The 24554-nt window shown below is 33.7% G+C and overlaps 1 long non-coding RNA gene and 1 pseudogene across 1 annotated transcript in view; one reads left to right on the top strand and one right to left on the bottom strand.

Moving 5' to 3' along the window:
* Nucleotides 1-24554, bottom strand: part of LOC143666023 (uncharacterized) — a 688093-nt gene that overhangs the window by 407189 nt on the left and 256350 nt on the right. The gene's annotated exons all lie outside the window — the stretch shown is intronic.
* On the top strand, nucleotides 2107-22673 carry LOC143665914 (non-selective voltage-gated ion channel VDAC3-like; annotated as a pseudogene).

Raw genomic sequence — 24554 nt, 5'->3', positions numbered from 1 at the left:
ATCATGTTTTTAAAGCTAACCCATTCTTGTGGGTGTAAACTCACTGTAAGTAGGATCTTTTGGTAAATGTGATTTTAAGATGTGGCCTGCCTTATTCAAGATGGACCTTATTCTCCTACTGGAGTCCTATATAAGAAGATGAAATACAGAGAGAAGCTATATTCAGGCTTAAAAGGAACAGTGATACAAGTTGGAAACACAAATTGCAGAAATTAGGAAAACGGAGAAAAGGAAATGTTATTGAATGAACGAATATTATTTGTATAAAGCAATAACAGTTCTAACAGTACCTTGTATACATGTATTTATGTACATGTTGTTACTGTTTTATATTTCATATTGACACAACCACAAAGAGGTTTGGGGGTTAAATAGAATTAAATTGTTATAATGTCCATGCACACTTAGGCAAACTAGAGAAGTAATAATTTAATATACAATAATGACTCAATATTGCAGCTGAAAATCTCCAGAATAATCATGAAAATTATAATTAATTACATTGTAAGGTAACACTATTATCAGAAAAATACTCCAATGATATTTTAAAGATGGAAAAGGAGAAATAAATGCATGAAGGACAATTGGACAAAATTCAAAAACAAGTAAAGTGGTAGACTTAAATGCAAATATATGAACAATTCATTAACTGTAAATGGTGTGAGAACTCCAATTAAAAGAATAGATTGTTCTACACAGAAAAATAAACAAAAATACATGCCTAACCATATCCTGTTAATGTTGAAAGTAAATAAATGTGTAATTAAATATAATATGTAATCATTAATACAAGGAAAGTTGGGGTGACTATATTAATCAAAAAAGAAAAAGAACAATACAATGCCAGAGATTATCATTGGATTTTAAAGTGAAATATTTAATAATAGAAAAGGTTGACTTCAGTTGGAATACAAAATAATGCTAGTTATCTGCACTTAATGCAAATACTAAGTAATATATACTAAGAAATTTCTGACAGAACAAGTTGAAGAAGTAGACAAGCTATAATTATAGAGGAAAATATTAACACACATCTCTTAGTAATTCATATACAAGCAGTTAAAAATCAATGTATGAAAAGAAAATTCAAATGCCCTAATTAATCAGTTTTACCTAATTAACTTATATAATATTCCACTTTTGGCAAACATAGAAAACAAACTTTTATGATCAGATGGAATAGCATAAAAGAGACTATATGCTAAGGAGTAAAGTAATCAATACAGAAATGAAATAATTCAATTCATACAAGTGTTCTTTGACAACAGTAGGAATAAACTTGAAATAAATGTGGAAAGAAAGCTAAAACAACCCAAATGTTTGGAAATTGAATAGCGCATTTTTTCTTTTTGGTGTGGTCATGTTCTGAGAATCGAACCCGGGTCTCTGGCATGGCAGGCAAGAATTCTGCCACTGAGCCACCATCGCACCACCCTGAATTGTACATTTTATATTAAACAAATATGTTGAAATGTACAATAATATAAATATATATAACATTCAAAGTGAGGAGTTCAACTAGCAGCACTTATAGTCAACACAATTCTGTTTTATTGAATATATTAGAAATGAAGAAATGTTTAAAATCTATTATCTAAGTGTATGTAAATTAGATAGGAAAAAAGAAGCATCAAATAAACACATCTCTCTTTGCAAATAAGAATCAGTGATAAATGTAACACAAACAATAAAGGAATTTAAATTCACCAGTATAAATAAATTTAAAATAAATCAACAACAAAAACATTCAAGGAACAAGAATGAAAATACAAAATAGTAAAAAAAAAAAATTCAGATGAAACCTTCAAAGCTTATAATGTACAAAAAAGTTAAACAATCTTCAATGAAATAAAAGAAGCCTTGAAAAAATGGAAAGGCATCCCTGCTTCTTGTTGGATATCTCCACATCAAGAAGATAGCAGTTCACCTTATGTGAATTTATATTGATTGTGATTCAATAAGAACTACATACAGGCTTATTTGGGGTAGGGGGGATTAAACAAATTAATGCAAAAGACATATGGAAGAGAGTTGGGGCAAGATAGTGACATAGTGACGTGTGGAATTTAGTTCTTATCCTGCAGAGCAGCTAGTAAAGAGCCAAGAATGGTACAGAACAACTATGGGGAACATCAGAGACCGGAGACAGCTTACACCAGGTGGGATGGCTCAGATCACACTCAGTACTGTAGGTCTCCCAAGCCACAGAGGCCAGCACCCACCCCACAGGCACTGCAGGCTGGATCCCCAAGGGAAAAGGAAACAGACTTTACTAGAAGCAATTGCTCACGCTATCCAAGCTCCAACTGTGGGCTTACTTAACAAATTCTGACTGCTGAAAATAGGTCCCCAACACTGATCAACCTGGAATAAAGACTAAAGGAACAAGGAGCTTTCACCACAGCAAAAAGGGGGCTGGGCTGAAGAAATAAAAAACCAAACCAACCAAACAAGCAAAAAACAGAGGTCTTTTTTCAGTTGGACAGCACAAAATACTGCGAAAGGGCTGGACCCCCTAAAGAGGTGGTACAGTAGAGCCTGGAGAGGAAGAGAGCTGTGCAAGAACATAAGCTCCTTTTGACAAACTGGAGAAGCAGGAGTTAGGCTGTGAGGAGGCTTTTCTGATTTTTTTTTTTTTTTTAACTTCTTAACAGTTTGTTAGAAAATAGTGCAAGCACTCTCAGGTTATAGCACCGCCCCAGGCAAGGGCGGAACTAAGGCTTGTCTGAGACACAAAATAACTTGTCAGGTGAAAGGGGTTATTTTCTTAAAGGGCCTATTTTCCACAAGAAAAGGGGTGAGGCCCAGTTCAAGTGGAATCCCTCCTTTTAGGAACTGAGATCCCAGGGACTGGAAAACAGAAACAAAGCCATTCTACTACCTCACTTTTGTCCCAACCATTCCTCTGGCAGGGAGAATCTTCTGAAATTACAGGCATCCTATAACTTGAAGCTGGTGGGAAGCTCTGGCCTGGCAAGTGCCACACACTGGGCAAGATAGTAAAAGCGCAGGGTCTAGAGCCTTCATAGGAAAGTCTCACCACCCGCTGGGTCTCACCTTCAGGGGTAGAAGATGCTGGCTACATGCTCCTCCTGAGACTTGGGCTGTCTGGTCTGAGGAAATCTGGCTGGGGTCTATAATATCTGGGGAGACCCTCCTGAAAAAAAAGTCTCCGAATAGGCAGGGCAGGAAACAGAAAAAAAAGAACTGAAAAATTTTGATCAGTTAAGCAGAACCTATACCAGAGGTCTAGAATAAGTTGAACTGAATATCAAAGAACAGATAGAGAACAAAGCCATCCAGCAAGAGTGCCCTAGATAAAAGTGTGAAAGAACATCCAGAATAAACTTACTAAGGAAATCAAAGGCTTAAATGCCAGCAAAAAAAAAAAAAAAAATGAAAATCAATGCTGTAACACAGGCAAAGGAACAAACCAACACCTCAAATGAGATAGAGGAGTTGAAACAACTAATTCTAGGATGCTCTAGTAGACATGGAAAATTTCATCAAAAATCAAATCAATGAGTTGAAGGAGGATATAAAAAAGACATTAGGTGAACAAAAATAAGGAAAAGTTAGAGAAAAAAACAACACAGAAGCTATGGGAATGAAAGGCATGATAGAAGAGATGAAAAAATAATGGAAACCTACAAAAATAGATTTGATGAGGAAGAAGAAAGGTTTAGTGAACCAGAGGACTGGACATTTGAAATCTGACACAAAAAAGAAAATATAGGGAAAAGAATGGAAGAATATGAGCAGCATCTCAGTGAATTGAATGACAACATGAAGTGCATGAATATACGTGTTGTGGGTGTCCCAGAAGGAGAATGGAAGGGTAAAAGAGAAGAAAGAGTAGTGAAGGAAATAATCACTGGAAATTTCCCATCTCTTATGAAAGATGCAAAATTACAGATCCAAGAAGTGCAGCATAGCTCAATAGAATAGATCCACATATACATACTCTAAGTCATTTACTAATCAGACAGTCAAATGCCAAAGACAAAGAGAGAATTTTGAAAGCAGCAAGAGAAAAGCAATCCATGACATACAAGGGAAGCTTGATAATACTATGTGTAGATTTCTCATCAGAAACTAGGGTGGGCAAGAAGGTAGTGATATGAAATATTTAAGATTCTGAAAGATAAAAACTGTCAACCAAGAATTCTATTCCCAACAAAACTGTTCTTCAAAAATGATGGGGAGATTAAAATATTTTCAGACAAACAATCACTGAGAGAACATTTGCCTGGAATAGATAAAAATATTTTCAGAAAGATAAATGAAGTGGGATATTTCACACTACCTGACTTTCAAGCATGTTATGAAGTTACAAAGGACAGAACAGCATGGTGCTGTGATATAGATCAATAAACTGACCAATGGAATTGAATTGAGTGATCAGAACTAGGTCTTCTCTTCTATGGACAATTGAACATTGATTACACAGTTAAGACCCTCTTCAATAAATGGTGTTTGTAAAACTGGATATTCATATGTAAAAGAATGAAAGAGGATACATATCTCACACTCATATAAAAATTAACTCAAAATTTATCAGACTTAACACAAGAGTTAAGACCATAAAACTATTAGAAGAAAATGTAAGAAAATATTTTACAAATCTTGTACTAGGAAGTGATTTCCTAGACCTTACATCCAAAGGACAAGCTTTGAAAACAGATATAGATAAATGGGATCTTCTCAAAATCAAACACTTTTGTGTATCAAAGGACTTTGCAGGAAAGTAAAACAGCAGTCTAAGCAATGGAAAACTGTGTTTGGAAACTGCATAACTCATAAGGGTTTAGTATCCAGAATACATAAAGAGATTCTTGAACTCAACAAGAAAAAACTGAACAACCCAATTAAAAAATGGGCAAAAGACATGAGCAGATCTTTTTCAGAAGAGGAAATACAAATGGCTAAAATGCACAAAAAAGTGCTCAACTGCATTGGCTATTAGGGAAATGCAGATCAAAACCACAATGAGATATCATCTGACACCTGATAAAATGGTCATGATCAATATAACAGAAAACAACAAGTGCTGGAGAAGATGTGGAAAAAGAGGCACACTTATCCACTGTTGGTGGGAATGTAAAATGATACAACCACTCTGGGAAGCAGTCTGGCAGTTCCTCAGGAGGCTAAATATAGAATTGCCATATGATGCATCAATCCCTTCCTAGGTATATATTCAGAGGAACTGAAGATAAGGACACAACTGGACATTTGCACACTGATGTTTATAGCAGTATTATTTATATTTGCCAAGAGATGGAAACAGCCCAAATGTCCATCAATGGATGAGTGGCTAAACAATCTGTGGTATATAGATATGACAGAATACTACATGGCTGTAAGACAGAATAAAGTCATGAAGCATATAACAACATGGATGAACTTTGAGGACATTATGCTGAGTGAAACTGACTGGAAACAAAAGGACAAATATTGTATGGTCTCATTAATACCAACTAGTATTATTGAGTGAACTTTGACAGTTAAAGTTAAGAACAGAAGTTAATATTCTGAAATCCTGTTGCTCAGTATATACCTGGAGGAGCTAAGTGTGGGGACAGGAATGGATATTTGCACACTGGTGTTTCTGGCAGCAGTATTCATGATCCACAATGAATGGAGGTAGCCTGAGGGTACAACGACTGAGGAATGGAAGGGGAACTGTGGTGTATACATACGATGGACTACTGAGTGGCCACAAGGAGGAATGAAGTTGTGAGGCATGCAACTACATGGATGAACTTTAAGGATAGTACGTTGACTAAAATGTCAGAAACAAAAAGGACAGATATTATCATGTCTCACTCATATGAATTAACTATAATATACAAACAGAGAATTGAAGTCAAGAGATTGGGTTATCAAGTCGGGGCCTATTGTAAGGCTTCCTAGATTGTAAGTTCTTACAGCAGTCATCTATATTTAGGAATTGTAACTTATATTTCTAAATTCTGAGATACTGAGCTATTTGTATATAACCTGGTCATTCCCTGAAAATACAGGTATTTATGTGACACATCAGACTCAGTGTCACATAGAGTGCTGAAGTTAGGAAAATCAGCATTACCCTGTTCAGCAACTGTCAAAGAGCTGAGTAAATGATCAGTCTTCATCTAGATATATGAATGAAGCTGATTTGGAGAGGACTAAGGTATATCAGAATAGTGGGTAAGGAATGATATGGCCCATATTTTCAAACTTCAACTTCTGTGTAAGGCCAAAGGGAGAGATGTTTATTTGAGGTAAAATTTATATTTTGGTTACCTCATTATCTAATTTAATTTGTATGGTCAGTTTACTTGAACAAATAATATCATGGAATCTTGAATAGAATGTGAGATCTTGCTGGTTTATACAAGTTATTGTGATGCCCCAATATATCCAAGAGTAATTTGGGCAGAAAATAAAAAAGTATTTGCAAAGTCCCCTTGGGGGACTCAGGAGAAATGAGGAAATATTTAACTTGCTTATCTGGGGAATTCCTGATAGTCTAGTCAGCAGTGGGGACAACTAATTCAATAGTCTGAGTCCTCATTTTGGGGGCTCACCCGTATGAAGATTATTCCTGCAAAGGAGAAGCCAAGCCTACTTATAATTATGCTTAAGAATCACCTCCAAAGAACATCTTTTGTTGTTCAAATGTGGCATTTGTCTCTAAGCCAACTTGGCAGGTGAACTCACTGCCCTCTCCCCTACATGGGACATGAGTCCCAGAGGTGTAAATCTCCCTGGAAACGTGGGACCTGACTCATGGGGATGAGCCAGGGGAGAGAGAAATAAGACTAAAGTCTCCATGGCTGAGAAATTTCAGTGTCAAGAAGTTATCCTGGAGTTTATTCTTATGCATTATATAAATATCCCTTTTAATTATTGTGTATTGGAATACTAGAGGGAAGTAACTGAAACTGTTGGACTATGTTCCAGTAGCCCTGATTCTTGAAGAAGTCTGTATAACTGTATAGTTTTTACAATGTGACTGCGTAATTGTGAAAACCTTATATCTGATGCTCCTTTTAACCACGGTATGATCAGATGAATAAAAATAAAAAAGGATAATAAATAAACAAATAATAGGGGAGATAAAGGGTAAAAATTGGGTAGATCGAGCTACTGTGGGCAATGAAAGGGAGGGATATGGTATGTATGAGTTCTTTTTTCTTCTTTTCCTGGAGTGACACAAATGTTCTAAAAAAGATCAAGTTGAAGAATCTGAAACTATGTGATGATATTGCGGGCCATTGTTGGACTTGAGGTGCATGGATGTCTGTTACAAAATATTTAAAAAAAGAGACAGGAAGTGCCCATTCAGTTTTAAAATAGATGAATAAATAAAACCCCAATTAAGAAGGTCGTATATGAAAAGACATACGGAGGAAATAAACATGTCACAATGGTAAGATAAATATTGAAATGGAAGATCTATTATCAACGAGTCTTAAAACTCATTGCACACAGCCTCTGTAATGTAAGAGTGTGCTATTAGAATATGCTTAGCAGAGGAATCATTGAAATAGATGTAATATGTATAACAATAATTGTAGAAGTGAAAATGGGAATAATCACTAGATAATGATAGTGATTATTCAAAAATTGTATTTATAAGTTAAGATGTATATCTTAAACCTAAGAGCAACTTCTAAAACATAGTTCAAGTACATAGTGAAAAAACATAGAAATTAAAATGGTACATCAGTGTTTTAGTTTGCTAGCTGCCAGAATGCAATATACCAGAAACAGATGGCTTTTAAAAAGGGAAATTTGATAAGTTGCTAGTTTACAGTTCTAAGGTTGAGAAAATGTCCCAATTAAAGCAAGTCTTTAGAAATGTCCAATCTAAGGCATCCAGGCAAAGATACCTTGGTTCAAGAAGGCCGATGACACTCAACATTTCTCTCTCAGCTGGAAGGGCACATGGTGAACATGGCAGCATCTGCTGGCTTTCTCGTGGCTCTAAAAAGGGACGCTCTCCAAAATATTTCCTCTTTTAAAGGATTAATGAGTGGAATCACAACTCCATGGAAGCTATCCGATCAGAGGTTACCATCCACAATTGGGTGGGCCACATCTCCATGGGAACAATCAGAAAGCACCCAGCCAGCAATATTGAATAAAGATGAAAGGACATGGCTTTTCTGCGGTCCACCCCAGGTTCAAACCAGCACAATCAAACAATATGCACTTGACGGAAGACAAACCAGTAAAGGAGGACTAGACCAAAAAAAGACAAGAGACATAAAAATCAAAATTAAATGTCAGGCCTAAATCCAATAATAATGATAATAACATTAAATCTGAAAGGCTCAAGCAATCCAATAAAAAAGTAGACAGTTCCAGATTGGATTTAAAATACGATCTAACTATATTTTGTCCAAGAAGACACACTTTAGATTCAAAGACACAGATTGAAAGTTAAAGGGTAGAACAAGATATATTAGAAAAGGAGCAACTACAAGAAAGTTTCCTACAATGTCAAAGAAACTGGACTTTAAAACAAGAAATAATATTGCTATAGATAAGGAGGGAATTTTATTATGATAAAAAGTTTAACTTCCTCAGGAAGATATAGCATTGATAAACATAGCTGCACCTAAATATAATGAACCAATATATAACAGGCAAAAAACTGACGGAAATGAAGGAAGGAATAGAAAATCCAAGAATAATAAATGGGACTTCAACATCTCATTTTCAATGATAAATAAAACAACTAGATAGAGGAGTAACCGGGAAACAGAATAGTAGATCAATATTATATACAAACAAGACCTAACAACGTAGTACACATTCTTCTCAAGTACACATGGAATATTCCCTAAGATAGACCATATACTAGACCATAAAGCAAACACTAATAAATTTCAAATGTTAGAAACAATATAAAGTATGTTCTTTAACCAATATGGAATGCATTTAGTAATAATATAGGAAGAAAATATTTGAGATCCTTAAATATATGAAAATTAAATGACATATTTCTATGCTGGATCAAAATGAAATCAGAAACTAATTGGAGATGAATGAAAATGATAATGAAAATACTAAAATTTACAGGATTTGTCTAAAGTAGTGTTTAGGGAATATCTGTACCTTTATATGTATATATTAACAAGAAATAATGACAAAAATAACCTAATCTTTACCTTAAAACACTGTAACCATACGAGCAAACTAAACCTAAAGCAACCAGTAGGACAGGAGTACAGAAAGTAAGACTGGAAATTAAAATGAAACAGACAATAGAAAATGAAGAAAATCAGTGAAAAAAAAAGCTGGTTCTATGAAAAGACTAATGGAAATGATAAAATGAGCTAAATTGAGTGCACTGCAAAGAAAGAAGATATAAATTACTAGAATCAATAATGAAAGAATGGACATTACAGATTTCCTTATAGAAATAAAAAAGATTATAAAGGAAAACAATTGTACACCAAGTTAGAACATGTAGATGAAATGGACAAATTCTTAGAAAGGCATTGAAACCACTAAAAGTGACTTCGTGTTAGAAAAAGACCATCTGAATTGACCTATGTGAAATTAAGAGACTGAATCAGTAATAAAATAACTACCCATCAGTAAAGCCCAAGTGCAGAGTCTTCAGTGTTGAATTGTAGAAAAAACACTTAAAGAAGAATTAATGACAAATATTCACAAAATTGTGCAAAGACTAGAAGAGGAGAGAAGAATTAACAACTCATTTTATGAGGCCAGAATTAAATTGATAACAAAACTAGACAAAAAAAATCACAATAAATAAAAATTACTGACTAGTAACAATTATGAATATAGATGCAAATTCCTCAATAAAGTAAGAGCAAACCAAATTCAGCAAAATATAAAGGCAATTATACACCATGTTCAAGTGAGATTTATTCCAGAAATGCCAGGTTGGTTTAACACCTCAAAGCCAATTAATGTAATACATGTCAATAAAATAAAATAAACAGAAATTGCTTGATTATCTCAATAAACACAACAAAAGTATTTGACAAATTTCATTAGCCCTTCATAATAAAAATACTCAACAAACTAGGAATGAAAGGAAATTTCTTCAAACTGATAAAAGACAATCGAGCAAAATTCACAGTTAGCATCATATTTAATGGCAAAAGAATGGATGCCTTCTCCCTAAAATTAGAAACATCTGCTCCCACCATTTCTATTTAGCACTGTACTGGAGTTTATAGCCATGGTAACTAAGCAAGAAAAAGAAATAAAAGGCAGTCAGATTGTAAAGGATAAAAGTCATACTCTCTCTACTCAGAGAAGATATGATCTTGGATATAGACAATCCTAAGGAATAAACAACAAAAATTAGAAAAATAAAGGAGTTCAGCAAGTTTGAAAAACACAGATCAGTATATAACTTCAATTTTATTTGTACACACTTGCAATGAACCATGTGAAAATGATTTTAAGAAAATTATTCCATTTACTGTAGCAGCAAAAATAATGATATATAATAATTTTAATAAAACAAGTGCCAAACTTATTCTTTAAAGATTACAAAACATTGTCAAAAGAATTAAACAAGTCCTAAATAATTGAAAAATGCATTAAGTTCCTATGTTCAAATGCGGAATATTTTTAAGATGGTAATGGTCCCAAAACTGATCTATAGGTTCAATACATTTCCTATTGTAATCCAAGCTGACACTAAAATCATATGGAGTTACCAGATACATAGAATATCTAAAACAATCTAGACAGAGTAGACTAGGTAGTAAGACTCACACTTCCTGATTTCTAAACTTATTTCAGTGCTATTTTAATCAAAGCAATGTGGTGCTGCCAAAAGCATAGGCATATCAATAAATAAAAGAGAATTGAGAGTCTAGAAATACACTCATCTATGGCCATTTCATTTTCAACAAAGTGACCAAGTACATTACTCAGGGAAAGTATAGTCTCTTCAATAAATAGTGCTAGGGTAACTGGATAGCCAAATGCATAAGAGTGAAGTTGCATGCAAATTACCTAAACTTATGCAAGAAGAAGTAAGAGATCTGAACAGAAAGATAACAAGGAAATACATTGAAATAGTAATCAAAAACTTCTCAACAAAGAAAAATCCAATGCTAAATGGCTTCCCTGCTGAATTTTCCAAAGTATTCAAAGAAGAATTAATGACAAATACTTCTCACATTCTTCCAAAATTTGAAGAGGACGGAACACATCCTAACTAATTCTATGTGATCAACATCAACTTAATATCCAGATAAAGATATCACAAGAAAAGGATAATACAGACAGATATCTCTCATGAATACAGATGCCAAAATCATCAACAAAATACTAATAAACCAATCTAAGAGCACATTAAAATGATTATACAACATGACCAAGTGGGATTTATTCCAGATATGTAAAGGTAGTCCAACGTAAGAAAATCAATCAATGCAGTACACTGTATAAGTAAAATGAAGGAGAAAGTACATGATCATCTCAGTATGTGCAGAAAGGGATTTGACAAAATCCAGCATCCTTTCTTGATAAAAACATTCAGAAAACTAGGACTATAAGGAAACTTCCATACATACATGATAAAGGGCATGTATGAAAACCCGCAGCTAACATCGAACATAATTGTGAAACACTAAAAGCTTTTCCCCTATGATCAGGAGGAAGACAAGATGCCCACTTCCATAACTGCTACTCAACACTGTACTGGATGTCCTGGCCAGAGCAATTAAGCAAGAGAAATGATTGGAAATGTAAAATGATCCCTATTCAGAGATGGCATGATCCCATACATAGAAAATCCCAAATAATTTACAAATAAGCTACTAGAGCTGATAAATGATTCCAGCAAAGTGGTGGCATACAAGACCTATAGGCAAAAATCATTGGAGTTTCTATTCATCAATGATGAATTGTCTGTAAAGGAAATTAAAAAATCTAATTAAAATGGCAACTAAAAAACTAAAGTAAACAAGGATGTAAAGGGCTTGTACGCAGAAAATTGCATGTCATCGTTAAAACGTAAAGATATAAATAAGTAGAAAGATAGGCCATGTGAAGGGATCATAAGAAATAATACCATGAAGATGTCAATATGACCCAACCTGATTTACAAAGTCAATGTAATTCTATTCAAAATTTCAATAGCCTTTTTTGTAGAAATGGAAAAGCCAGTAATCGAATTCATACAGTAGGGCAAGCAACCCCAAATTGCAAAAGCATTTTGAAAGAGAAGAGCAAAATTGGAGGACTTACACTTACCAATTTTAAAATTTATGACCATGCTACAGTAATCAATACAGTAGTGTACTGCCATAAGAGTAGACATGTAGATGAACAAAATAGAATGGAGAACCCAGAAATGAGCCCACATATTTACGGCCAATCACTTTTTAACTATGTGGCCAAGTACATTAAATGGAGAAAGAATATTCTCCAACAAATAAAATCATTTCTTACCTCACATCATATACAAAAATTAACTCAAATATATCAAATGCTTAAATGAAAGACTAAATCTACAAAACTGTTAGAAGAAAACATAGGGATAAATAGTTATGACCTTGAATGTAACCAAGTATTTGTAGACAAGAGATCAAAAGCATAAGCAACAAAATGAAAGAGACAAATTAGACTTCATCAAAATCAAAACAGCTTTGCTTCAAAGGACACCATCAGAAAGTGAAAATACAACCTACAAAATGGGGGGAAATATTCGCAAATCATATCTCTGATAAGGAGTTGTATATGGCATATATATCTGTATATAGGCCACTTACAATTCAATACCAGAAAGACAAACAACTCAATTTTAAAAACGGACAAATGGTCTGAGGAGATGTTTTTCCAATAAGATATATAAATGGGCAACAGGTGCATGAAAGATGCTCTACATCGTTAGCCAACAGAGAACTGTAAATCAAAACATCAGTAACACATCTTTTCACAAATATAGTTCTGTATTTTTCATAAACCCTGCCTTCTGAAAAGACCCTGATGTAAAAGTAGGTAATATCAATGATCAAAGCTACCGCCTGATCTTGGTTTCCTATAACATTTCCCACTAGCATAATAAGGGTTCCTTGAAAGAATAGCTGATTCCAAGGCTAGGGATATTGACACTCTTCTTCATTTACAAATTTCTTGAGTACTTTTCTAGCATTAAGGGGACATTCAAAAAATAGATAAAAATATCATTATTTAGAAATGAAGTAATTGTATGCATTATAAACATAAAAATATCCAAATTGATGGGGAAAAAGTGATTTTAGTAAGCCATTGAATAAAAACAATATAAAAATTGTTTGTCTAGTTTATCAAAAATGACTGAAAAATAAAAGTAAAAAAATACTATTTAGAAGACCATCAAATATCAAATACTAAGAATTAATCACACAAAAAGATGACATTTGCCTGAAGTCTACAAATTTGTTGAGAGATAATAATGGAGACAAGTAATACTGCAAAATTAAAAATTAAGACATTAAATCTTTGTTAAAATATCAAACCTTTCCAAATGAGTTCAAAGAGTCAATATGTCTGCACACACATGTGTTTTGATGAGCTGGTTCTAAATTTTCTATCATAATGCAAAATATCTATGGAAGTCAAGACAATCTTAAAGAAGAAGAACAACATATAAAGAAAAAGTATCAGATTTGAAGTCTTTTTATAACAAGAATAATTAAGAGACTGTGTAGTAATAAAAGCTTATAAAAATAAAGCAATCAATAAATAAGTTCAGAAATAGATCCATATATACATTCAACAATTTAATTTACAACAAAAGTATCAATGAAATTTAGTAATGAAATTTAATACGGAAATGATGTGGGTTTTTTTTTTCAATGAATGGTACTAGAGCAATTAGATAAGCATGCAGAACAAAATAATTCATGTCCTCACCAATCCCACAATAATAAATATATTGAGTCATACATCTGTATCTGTAGGCCAATATAATCCACTTCTAGAAGAAAACATAGGAAAATATACCTCTAAGCAAAAATGTCTTAAATAAGATATAAAGAAGTATTAATCCTAAAAGAAGAACAAAGATTAATTAAAATTAATTAAAAGTAACAACTTCTATTATATTCTAATTAAGAATGCATGTTATTCTGAGTCTTCTGAGAGGCAAACACCAAGTCAGGATTATTCGAACAAGAAATTTATCAGTGAAAATGCCTGGAAGAGGAAATTGGGAGGGGATCCTGAGAGTTATCAGACAAGTCAGAGTGAACAAGAGAAAAAAAAGAAGAATACAAAAAAACGGGTAGAAATAAACTGCAGTATGATTCTAAGGAATTTTCAACAAAACTGTAAAGGCACCCTGAACTCAATGCTACCTTGAATGGGTGGAGACACAGCTCCATGGAAACCATCTAATCAAAAGTAACCACCCACAAATTATGCATCTAATGATTTCCCTATCTACCAGAAATAGGCCTGCCTTAGTATGTCTGCTGTACTCAGTAACTGTTTGAAAGAAGACCACAGGAAATTTAAGTTCAGTGTAATTGAGGTGACGGATACGAGCATGCAGGCGCTAAGGGCCCTCAGTTAATTATGTTCCCTGCAGCTATAGATTTGAGAGATGGAAGCATTAATTGATATAACCACAATGGGAGAAAGGTGGTATTTATTAAACCTGAAAATGTCCACATCTATGACCCAGCAATTCCATTACTGATTATATTACATAGCAAAATTCTTTGCATGTGCACAAGGAGATATGTAATTGAGTTTTCGTAGAAACCTTGTTCATAAGAAAAAACAAATGTCCATCAAAAAATTGTATAGATGAATTGGTAAGTTCATGCAATGGAAAATTATACTAGTATAAAAATAAATGATCCATAAACATGCACATTCATACATTGATGCATATAAAACGCTGTCAAACAATGATGAGAGAAAAACATCACAGAATATTTCAGTGAATATGATTCATACATACATATTCTTTTTTTTGGCATGGACAGGCATTGGGAATCAAACCCACATCTCCAATATGGCAGGCAAGAACTCTGCCACCGAGCCACCATTGCCTGCCCTGCATCCTATGTATTTAAAAAGCAAAAAGCAAAAGGGAAAACTAAAACTAGATTATTCAATATTTACTATAAGTAATCTTGACTATGATATTCATATAACTTACAATTATATTTACCTTCATGTAAGAAGGGAGGATAACGATAGAGAAGTAAAGAAGAAACATAATTATTAGTCAAAATTATCATTCTCAAGAAGTATGTTGAATATAAGCATGTTCATATCAATTGTATATACACATTATATAAGCCCAATATGTGTTAAATATTTTATATTATAAAATCATCAAACTCAAAAGAATTCAGGTTAGTAATATAGATTTGCAATTTATGCAAAAATGATATTGTTAATCACCTAACAGTCACTACAATTGCAAAGAGAATAGGGTGCAAAAAATAAAAATTAAAAATCAATCAACATACTAGCTTGCATTAATTTTTTCTCATGAAGATTAATCTTGAATTTCTTGCTTTCTCATAGTACATAATTAGTTATTAAGGTAAAGGGTTTTGGTAGAATCTGAAAGTTGGTTTCTCACTGCTTTCTTAAAACCCTGACCTTGTAGCACCTAATGTTGCTAAATCTCTCTTACTCATATAAAAATGAGGATAAGGTTTTAGTTTGTAAAAGCTGCTAGGTTGCAATATACCAGAAATGGAATAACCTTTAAAAAGACAATCTATTAATTTGCAAGTTTGCAGTTCTAAGACCATGAACATATCCAAACTAAGGCATCAATAAGAAGTTTTCTTCACTCAAGAAAAGCTGATGCTGTCCGGAACACCTCTGTCAGCTGGAAAGGCATGTGGTGACGACTCTGGCTAACTTTCTCTCCCAGTTTCTTCAATGGTTTCCTGGGGTCATTTTCTTTCATCTGCAAAGGTCTCCGTCTGTGTGAGCTCTTCTGGTGCTCAAGGTTTTTCCAAAATGGTTCCCCCTTAAAGGTTCCAGCAAGCGATCCTGCTTTGAATTGGTGGAGACACATTTCCATGGAAACCATCTAATCAAAAGCCACCACCTACAATTGGGTGGGTCACATCTCCATGGAAACAATAAAAAAGATCCCACCCAGCAATATTGAAGGAGGATTAAAGAACTTGGCTTTTTTGGAGTTTAAACTGGCACAAATACTAACAAATTTTTCTTAAGGTAGTTTTGGAACATAGATATGTGAGAACAAAATGTTTGATGCAGTGCATAGTAATCTAATAAATGCTCAATAAGATTTCATAACTTCGAGAATTAATAGTATTTATCATTATTCTTATTGCCAAACTGAATGCCAGTTAGGATCAGTATTGATTGTAAAGAAATTTAATTAAAGCAAGTTACTTTTAATTGAATAGTATATAAATGTATAACAGATGCCAATTAATTATTTTTTATAATATAATTCAGGTAGTTTTCAATAACCATTCTTATACCCCTAGACATTTTATGGATAGGCTCTGAAGAAATTTTTTAAATTTATTTTTCTCTCTTGTTAGAATATCAACAATTTTCTAAGACCTGTGAAAAATGTTGTTTATGAATATGTACATTTTGTACTGTCTATAGTTATACTTGAATTTTCAAATGGCATATTACTAATAACAGAAACAGATTCCCTTCTCATTAAAAATATAAATAGCTAATATTTCTACCTTCAAATTAAATTATTACATGCATTTTTATAGCATACCTGATATTATGAGTAATAGAGTTGCAAGATATTCTGAGAGAGAGATATGACAGGAAAGATAAACACTTATTTCACTTGGTTATTAAAATTGCTGCAGATATATTATTTAGGATAAGTGACAAAGGTTTATTTTCCTGTAATAAAGGTGCTGTTACTTACAGTAAATGAGCATTCTTGTTACTCATTGAAGGACTAAATACAGTTGCTTTCAGAAAAATACAGAGATTGCAGGAGGTGTGGAGGCAAGGTAGTTCTTTACAGACCTTCAGAGAGTAAAGTTAGACTTTCATTCTTGGATATTGTCAGTGGTACTAAACAATCACAAAGTAAATGTTATTTTTACTTTTTGACTTGAAAACATAAATTTTAGGACTTTATATCTTCATTGCCTAGACAACTCTCCAGGATGTTTGATTTACAAATGGATCCTTTACCCCTAGGTGCATTCTTTTTGAATTTACAACAAAAGCGTCATTTCCAAAATGGTCACTTTATCATGCTATATTCTGCCAAACTGAAAATTGAATAAGATCTGCCAGTATGACCTGTGCTTTTCAAAATAAGTGTTGACAAGAGAAAAGAAAATGCGTTCAAGTCACAAGAATTAAAACAAAAATTTCTAATCAATTTCCTCACACTTCATCCTCAAATATTCATTTAAGCATGAGATTCCACAATTAACCTTAGCGTAAAAGGTTCACACTGGTGTTCAACAAGCAGTGTCCATAGGCCATTTTATACACAATGTGTTTTATAATTTATCTTACTGGTTGGCAAGATTAAAAATAACAGCTATAGTGGTTGTGATACTTGCTGTAGTTCTCCCAAATAATATATTTTATGTATTTTTGGGGGAGGGATGGGTGAAAATTAAAAAAAAAAAAAAAAAAAAAACCCTTGAAATTGCATATAAAAATATACATCTTAGAAAAGAAATAAATCATTTTCTTTAATATTTTGCATGTATTAGTATATATTATGCAGTCATATTATATTTTTAGAGATAAGCACAAAAAAATCAATGCTTTCCTTTTCCTGAATACTGATGGTTGCTTTAGGAGACAATGGTCAATACATTTTTGTTCTCTTTATGTACTTTCAAACTCTTGGGAGTGATTTCAAACTTCTTGACTATGTCTTCTTATTATTTGTGGAGAAATAACACTTTAATGGTAGGATATATGTTTTTCATGGGAGAGGTAGATTAATTAACCTTTAAACTTTGTGTTCAGTGAATTCTGTTATAACATAGGTATGCCTCAGGGGGGCCTGAGATTTTTTCTGTGTTTGTATTACATATACTATTAATAGGATGATATGGAAAACTGCTGGGAAAATGGCAGCAGAGGTTTGTGTCATTGGGCCTTCATTTCATTATGAACAAATGCTTCTGTTGTCTAGGTTTCCAGAAGCAAATCCACAATATTCATCAGGCATTAATACCTGTGGAAGGAAGGAGGAAGAAGTAAATTTAGGCAAAAGTAGAAGTCCATTTGTAATATCAGCTTGATAAACATCTCAGGCAACCCAACAGAAAGTTTAGGAGTAAAACGGCCCATCATGGATGATGCTGCTGGACAGAAATAGCCATCTTTTAACCTGTTCCATGAGTAGCCATTCAGTGTGGACTGCCCTGGAAGCACAAACACGCCATCCGTGAAAGAGCTAGCAGCTTCAGGCTGTCTGCTGATAGCAAGTACAAGTCCTTCTTTGAAGGGGGATTTGATTAGCACATCTGTTTAACAATCAACATCTAACTTGTGGGCAACTTGTCATCTTTCTCCACTACATATTGTTCTAAATTTCCCAACTTTAGCTTCTACCTTTTCCAAAATCAATAACCTATCTGGTACTGTGATCTAGACCCACATCCCTGAGTATTTTTTGTTGTTGTTGTTTTTGTTTTTGCATGCTGTATGGTAAGGGTCACAATTCATTCTCTTTCCAAGTGACTATCCTGTTATTGCAACACCATTTGTTGAAATTTCTTCTTTTGGAGGGGGGGTAGTGCATGGGCTGGGAATCTGGGAATCAAACCCAGGTCTCTGGCATGGGGGGGTGAGAATTCTACTACTGAACTACCCTTGCACCATACCCATCCCACTCCACCCCCAAACCTTAAGTTTTAAGTTAATCATCATCATGCCCTATTTAGGTTCAGGTCTCTACAAATGTCCTCTATAGTCACTACTGGCATGGTGAGTACCATTAAGCACCAAAGTGAATCATCTGGATGCTATATTCTTCCTTGCCTCCATTGTGTATCCTCCATTGTGTATCCTCCATTGTGTTACAGAGTCCTACCTCCTTATGAGATGATCAGAATCAATTGCTCCTGCCGAAATGTTATCTCCTGTCCTTATCTACTAATTCCTGGACATAAGTAACCTCTAGCTCTAGGTGGCAGCCATAATGTATAGTTCAGGCTGACACGGAGGTTAGACTCCATAGTGAAAGTATGCCCTCTTTGAAGAACACATTTAAAAAGTTTTCAGAACATGGATTTGTGGGGAATAGAAAGTTAAAATTCCTAAGGGAGTTATTAGACTTATGGTAAGTGGGGTAAGTCCTGCTTTCATGCTTAATTCCTAAACATATTTATTCTTATTGGGGACACAATACTATATGGTGGTCCTTGATTCAATGTATATATTGAATACTGGAAGATGGTGTCTCTTTCTTGCAGATTATTGCCCCTGAACTGGTATTTCAACTGCATCTTCAGAATATTATGCAAGTGCTGTATCAAGATGGCTGTTTATGGATAGTATGCAATATGACACTAGATTCTATGGCCATAGGATAAACCCTACATATGATTTGCTGTAAAGTGTTCTGATGTGATGCTATGCAGATTACACCCTCTGTGTATGCCAAGTAGTAATGCATGCTTCACCTGCCATGCAGGAGTGCTGGGGTTGATTCTTAGCCCATGTACTTCCCCCACCTACCAGAAGAGGAAATACAGATGGCCAAGAGGCACATGAAGAAATGCTCAATGTCCCTGGCCATTAGAGAAATGCAAATCAAAACCACAATGAGATATCATCTCACACCCACCAGAATGGCCATTATCAACAAAACAGAAAATGACAAGTGCTGGAGAGGATACGGAGAAAGAGGCACACTTATCCACTGTTGGTGGGAATGTCAAATGGTGCAACCACTGTGGAAGGCAGTTTGGCGGTTCCTCAAAAAGCTGAATATAGAATTGCCATACGACCCAGCAATACCATTGCTAGGTATTTACTCAAAGGACTTAAGGGCAAAGATACAAACGGACATTTGCACACCAATGTTTATAGCAGCGTTATTTACAATTGCAAAGAGATGGAAACAGTCAAAATGTCCATCAACAGAAGAATGGCTAAATAAACTGTGGTATATACGTACGATGGAATATTATGCAGCTTTAAGACAAGATAAACTTATGAGGCATGTAATAACATGGATGGACCTACAGAATATTATGCTGAGTGAGTCCAGCCAAAAACTAAAGGACAAATACTGTATGGTCCCACTGATGTGAACGGACATTCGAGAATAAACTTGAAATATGTCATTGGTAACAGAGTCCAGCAGGAGTTAGAAACAGGGTAAGATAATGGGTAATTGGAGCGGAAGGGATACAGACTGTGCAACAGGACTAGATACAAAAACTCAGAAATGGACAGCACAATAATACCTAATTGTAAAGTAATCATGTTAAAACACTGAATGAAGCTGCATCTGAGCTATAGGGTTTTTTTGTTGTTGTTTTTTACTATCATTACTACTTTTATTTCTTTTCTCTATATTAACATTTTATATCTTTTTCTGTTGTGTTGCTAGTTCCTCTAAACCAATGCAAATGTACTAAGAAACGATGATCATGCATCTATGTGATGATGTTAAGAATTACTGAGTGCATATGTAGAACGGTATGATTTCTAAATGTTGTGTTAATTTCTTTTTTTTATTTTTTTTTTTTCTTTCTTTCCGTTAATAAAAAAAAATAAAAAAAAATAAAATAAAGATGATTTCCAAATATAAGCAGTAAGAAAATGTTTACAAATGAAAGACTAGCGATGCCCAAAGAAACAAAGAACAGTCAATATAATAAAAATGTAGGGCAATCTACGTGAATATTGATTCTTCCAAGTAATAACAATATTATTCTTTGGGGTCAAACACTTTAGATATAATAAATTCAATTGCATACCAAAAGTTACAAAAAATATTTGGGATGGAGATAAATGAAGTTACACGCTCTTGGTTTTTTCCATCATCTGTGAGAAGAGTGACTGGATAGATTTTGATAAATACAGAAGGTATGCTATATTTTTTTAGCTAACTTTTACAAGGATGTCAAAATATATATAGTTTCTAAACTAATAGAAGGAAATGTGCAATAGCAAGTGTTGAATTAATTAGTCTTAAAGTTGAAAGAACACAGAGCAAAGGATGACAGAATGGGCCATAAAAAAGAAATCAGGAAGATAGTATGTTAAAATTATACTATATCAGCAATAGCAATAATTATCCAAGGATATAGGCTCTTGTTATCTAAATGGATAAAAAGAGGTTTAATGGAAACAAACAAATGAGGAAAAAAATATTATACTTCCAAGAGATAAAGATAACATAAAGAAAAGCTTAGGTAGTTACATTACTGTAAGTAAAAGTGGAAATTAAAACAAAAAGATGTGTACAGATAAATAGATCACTTTAAAGGACAGATCTTTCAATTCACCAGGGATATGTAACTAGTTTAACTGCATAAATTTAATAAAATGGCCTGAAAATTATAAACAACAGTAGATGAAAAGCAAGCAGAAGATATCAGGGAGGATACAAGAGATTTTAATACACATTAACAAAACTGATCCAATACACATACATAGACCACTGCTATCTATGACTTGCAAAACATGTATTCTTTCCAACAATATACAAAATATTTACAAATATTTACGATTTCAAGTAGGAAGAAATTGCAAAGGACTTTAGTCACAGAGAATGTACACCAATCATCATACAATTAGAAACCTATTAAAGATTTGTAAAATAAATTGGAAATAGCATAGTATTTCTTTAAAACATGCAATACAGAGACAGGCCCTCTGGTTGGAGATATATGTAACACACCGACTTACTGTGATACAGAAAGGCTGCCAAAGATTTATTTTCAACAAAGAATATGAGTTTGGCATGGCTAAAAATAGGCCTATAAAGTAAGTTCTGTAATGGAGTGGAATTTTCTACTTCTGGTCATGCTTACACTGATAGAAGGAAAGCATCCAGCAACCTAGAGACCAAATATAAGATCTGTAACTATGTTCTTACCCTCACCAAAAAAGGGAACACAGACAATACTCTTGGACAGAAATCTCTTCGGAGAATAAGTTGGCTGAAGAGTTGAAAGTAATGCTTGATACCATATTTACACCAAACACAGGAAAGGAGAGGGGGAAACTAAAGGCCTCCTAAAAATGAATTGTTTCAGTTTAGGCAGTAAGGTTGATAAAGATTTTTTCTGGACTAACCAGAAAAACCAGTTCTTAAAGGTTGGCTTGCTGGCTATCAGATGAGATTTTTAACAGCCAAATCCAAACTGTCATAGAATAATTTTGCCGTTGGTTGCAAAGCTGCAGACTTCCAGCTGCACACTCATTTGAGTGATGGCACTGAATCTGGGGGTTCTGTCTACCAGAAGGTTAATGAGAAGATTGAAACTTCAATAAATCTTTCTTGGACAGCTGGCAATAACATCACCCATTGTGGCATATCTGCTAAATGCAAGCTGGATTGTAGAAATTCTCTATCTGCTGAAGTAAATAATGCCAGCCTGATTGGACTTGGTTATACTCATTCCCTTTGATCAGTAGTCAAACTGACCTTAGCAGCTTTAATCGACGGAAAGAATTTCAATGCAGGAAGTCACAAGGTTGGGTTGGGATTTGAACTAGAGGGCTAATATGGTTCTGAGTAGAATATCAGATTTTTCAGTGGAGATGAAGAGACATGAACTTACTGTTTGGGCTTTAAAATTCTTCTGTGAAATTTCAAAAGTGTGAACTTTCTATTCTTCCAAAGAATTGTAATCCTCCCTACATTGAAGTCTAGAGATTGCAAGTCCATCCTAATGGAGGTACTTGAAGACATGCATGGAAGTTGTCAAGTTTGTGTAACAGTTCAGTTCTGTTCCTCACCGTTATTTTAAATATCTTCCTCAGGAACAGTGAATGTCATTTTACAAAGGAAATGACCCAAAACTCCAATTTGTACATTATGTCATGCATGTCCACACCACTTTTTCGTGGCCTTTTTGATATACGTATTGATCTTTGTGCTGTGGTGGAATCTTTGATTTTGCATCAGAGTAAAATAAATCCATCACATTTGGAACATAAAAAAAAAATGCAAGGTATCTCTTAAAGTTAAAAATAAGACACCTCTTCCATGGAAATTCAAGGAAAATAGATGCCCATTATCCCTCTTATTATTCATTTCTATACTTGAGATCTTGTTCCAGCTAAGTGAGCCAAGTAAAAGAAAGTCCAAAGAATGGAAATCTGAAAAAAAAAATTCTCTTTGTTTGCAAAGTTATGATTGTTTATATAAACAACCTGTAAAAACTCATATACAGAAAATAGAGGACTTAATCATGTCACCAGGTAAAATAAGAATTTATCAAAGTAGTCAATGATAGGTAAGTGATCTGTTTTACATGGAATAATAGATGTAAATCATAGTCAAAATATGGAGTGAAAAAAATAAGTTTTAAGAGGATAATGAATCATGTGTGTTAAACTGCCAAATAAAAAAATGTAACATACATTTTATGGATATAGAAATATGTGAGAAAAATATTTCAACAAGATAAGGAAATAATAAACAGAAAACTCCATACAGTTTAAATAGGAAAATCATAGTTTAGGCAAGGGATGGGATAGAGAAGAATCCCACAATTAGATACTAGAGCCTTGTTAAATTTCTCTTTCTTGGATTAGTAGATTTTCAGTTATCCAGTTCATCACTCCTAAATCCATTACTTGCACGTACTCTTTACTCTAAAATTAATAATATCTATGTAAATTAAGATAAATTAAATACTGGACATTAATAGAAGGTAACAACCAAGTATGCAACAATAAGAGAGATCAATACCATCGAAACAAACAAAGCATGCAAGTGGAATGTAGAATAAAATGAGAAGTTCCAACAAAGTCTACATAAAGTTCTAATAGGAGAGCATTGATAGATTAAGGGAAAGGCTTTCTCGAGAGCCATAACGACTAGTGATTTTTCATGATTTGAAGACACAAAATACTTTATATTAAGTAAACATCAGTTACTGAGCTGAATATCAGGAAAATTATAGTAAAACTGCCAAGCATGAGAGAAAGAATAAAAAGCCTTAAAGACAAACACAGTGTAAATTATTTATGAAAAATGAATATTGGACTGACAGCTGAGCTTTAATCAGCAAAAATATCTAAAAAATTAGAATAACTTTAAATTGCAGAAGAAATACTGGCTCCATCCTAGGATTTATCTAGCTAAATGCAGAGAAAAAAAAGGATACTTCAGTTCTCTTCAACACTGAACACTAGAAGAAAAGGAATAATGATTTTCAATTATGAGGAAAAAATAACCATCATTTAAGAGTTCAAGACTGGGGTACAGAGAGGCATGACATTTTCAAATTTAAAAAAAAAAACTGTGACAGTTGCCACTCACAAATCATTCTTAACTACTCTGATGAGTTACTGAAAATTTATAAAACTCAGTTTTTTGTCTGTAACTTGTGGAAGAAGAGGAGCGTACTTTCCATTTATTATCGTAAGGAATTGCA

This window comes from Tamandua tetradactyla, chromosome 22 (assembly GCF_023851605.1).
Source record: "Tamandua tetradactyla isolate mTamTet1 chromosome 22, mTamTet1.pri, whole genome shotgun sequence".
Classification (NCBI taxonomy): Eukaryota; Metazoa; Chordata; class Mammalia; order Pilosa; family Myrmecophagidae; genus Tamandua; species Tamandua tetradactyla.
This window is presented reverse-complemented; position numbering and strand designations above follow the sequence as displayed.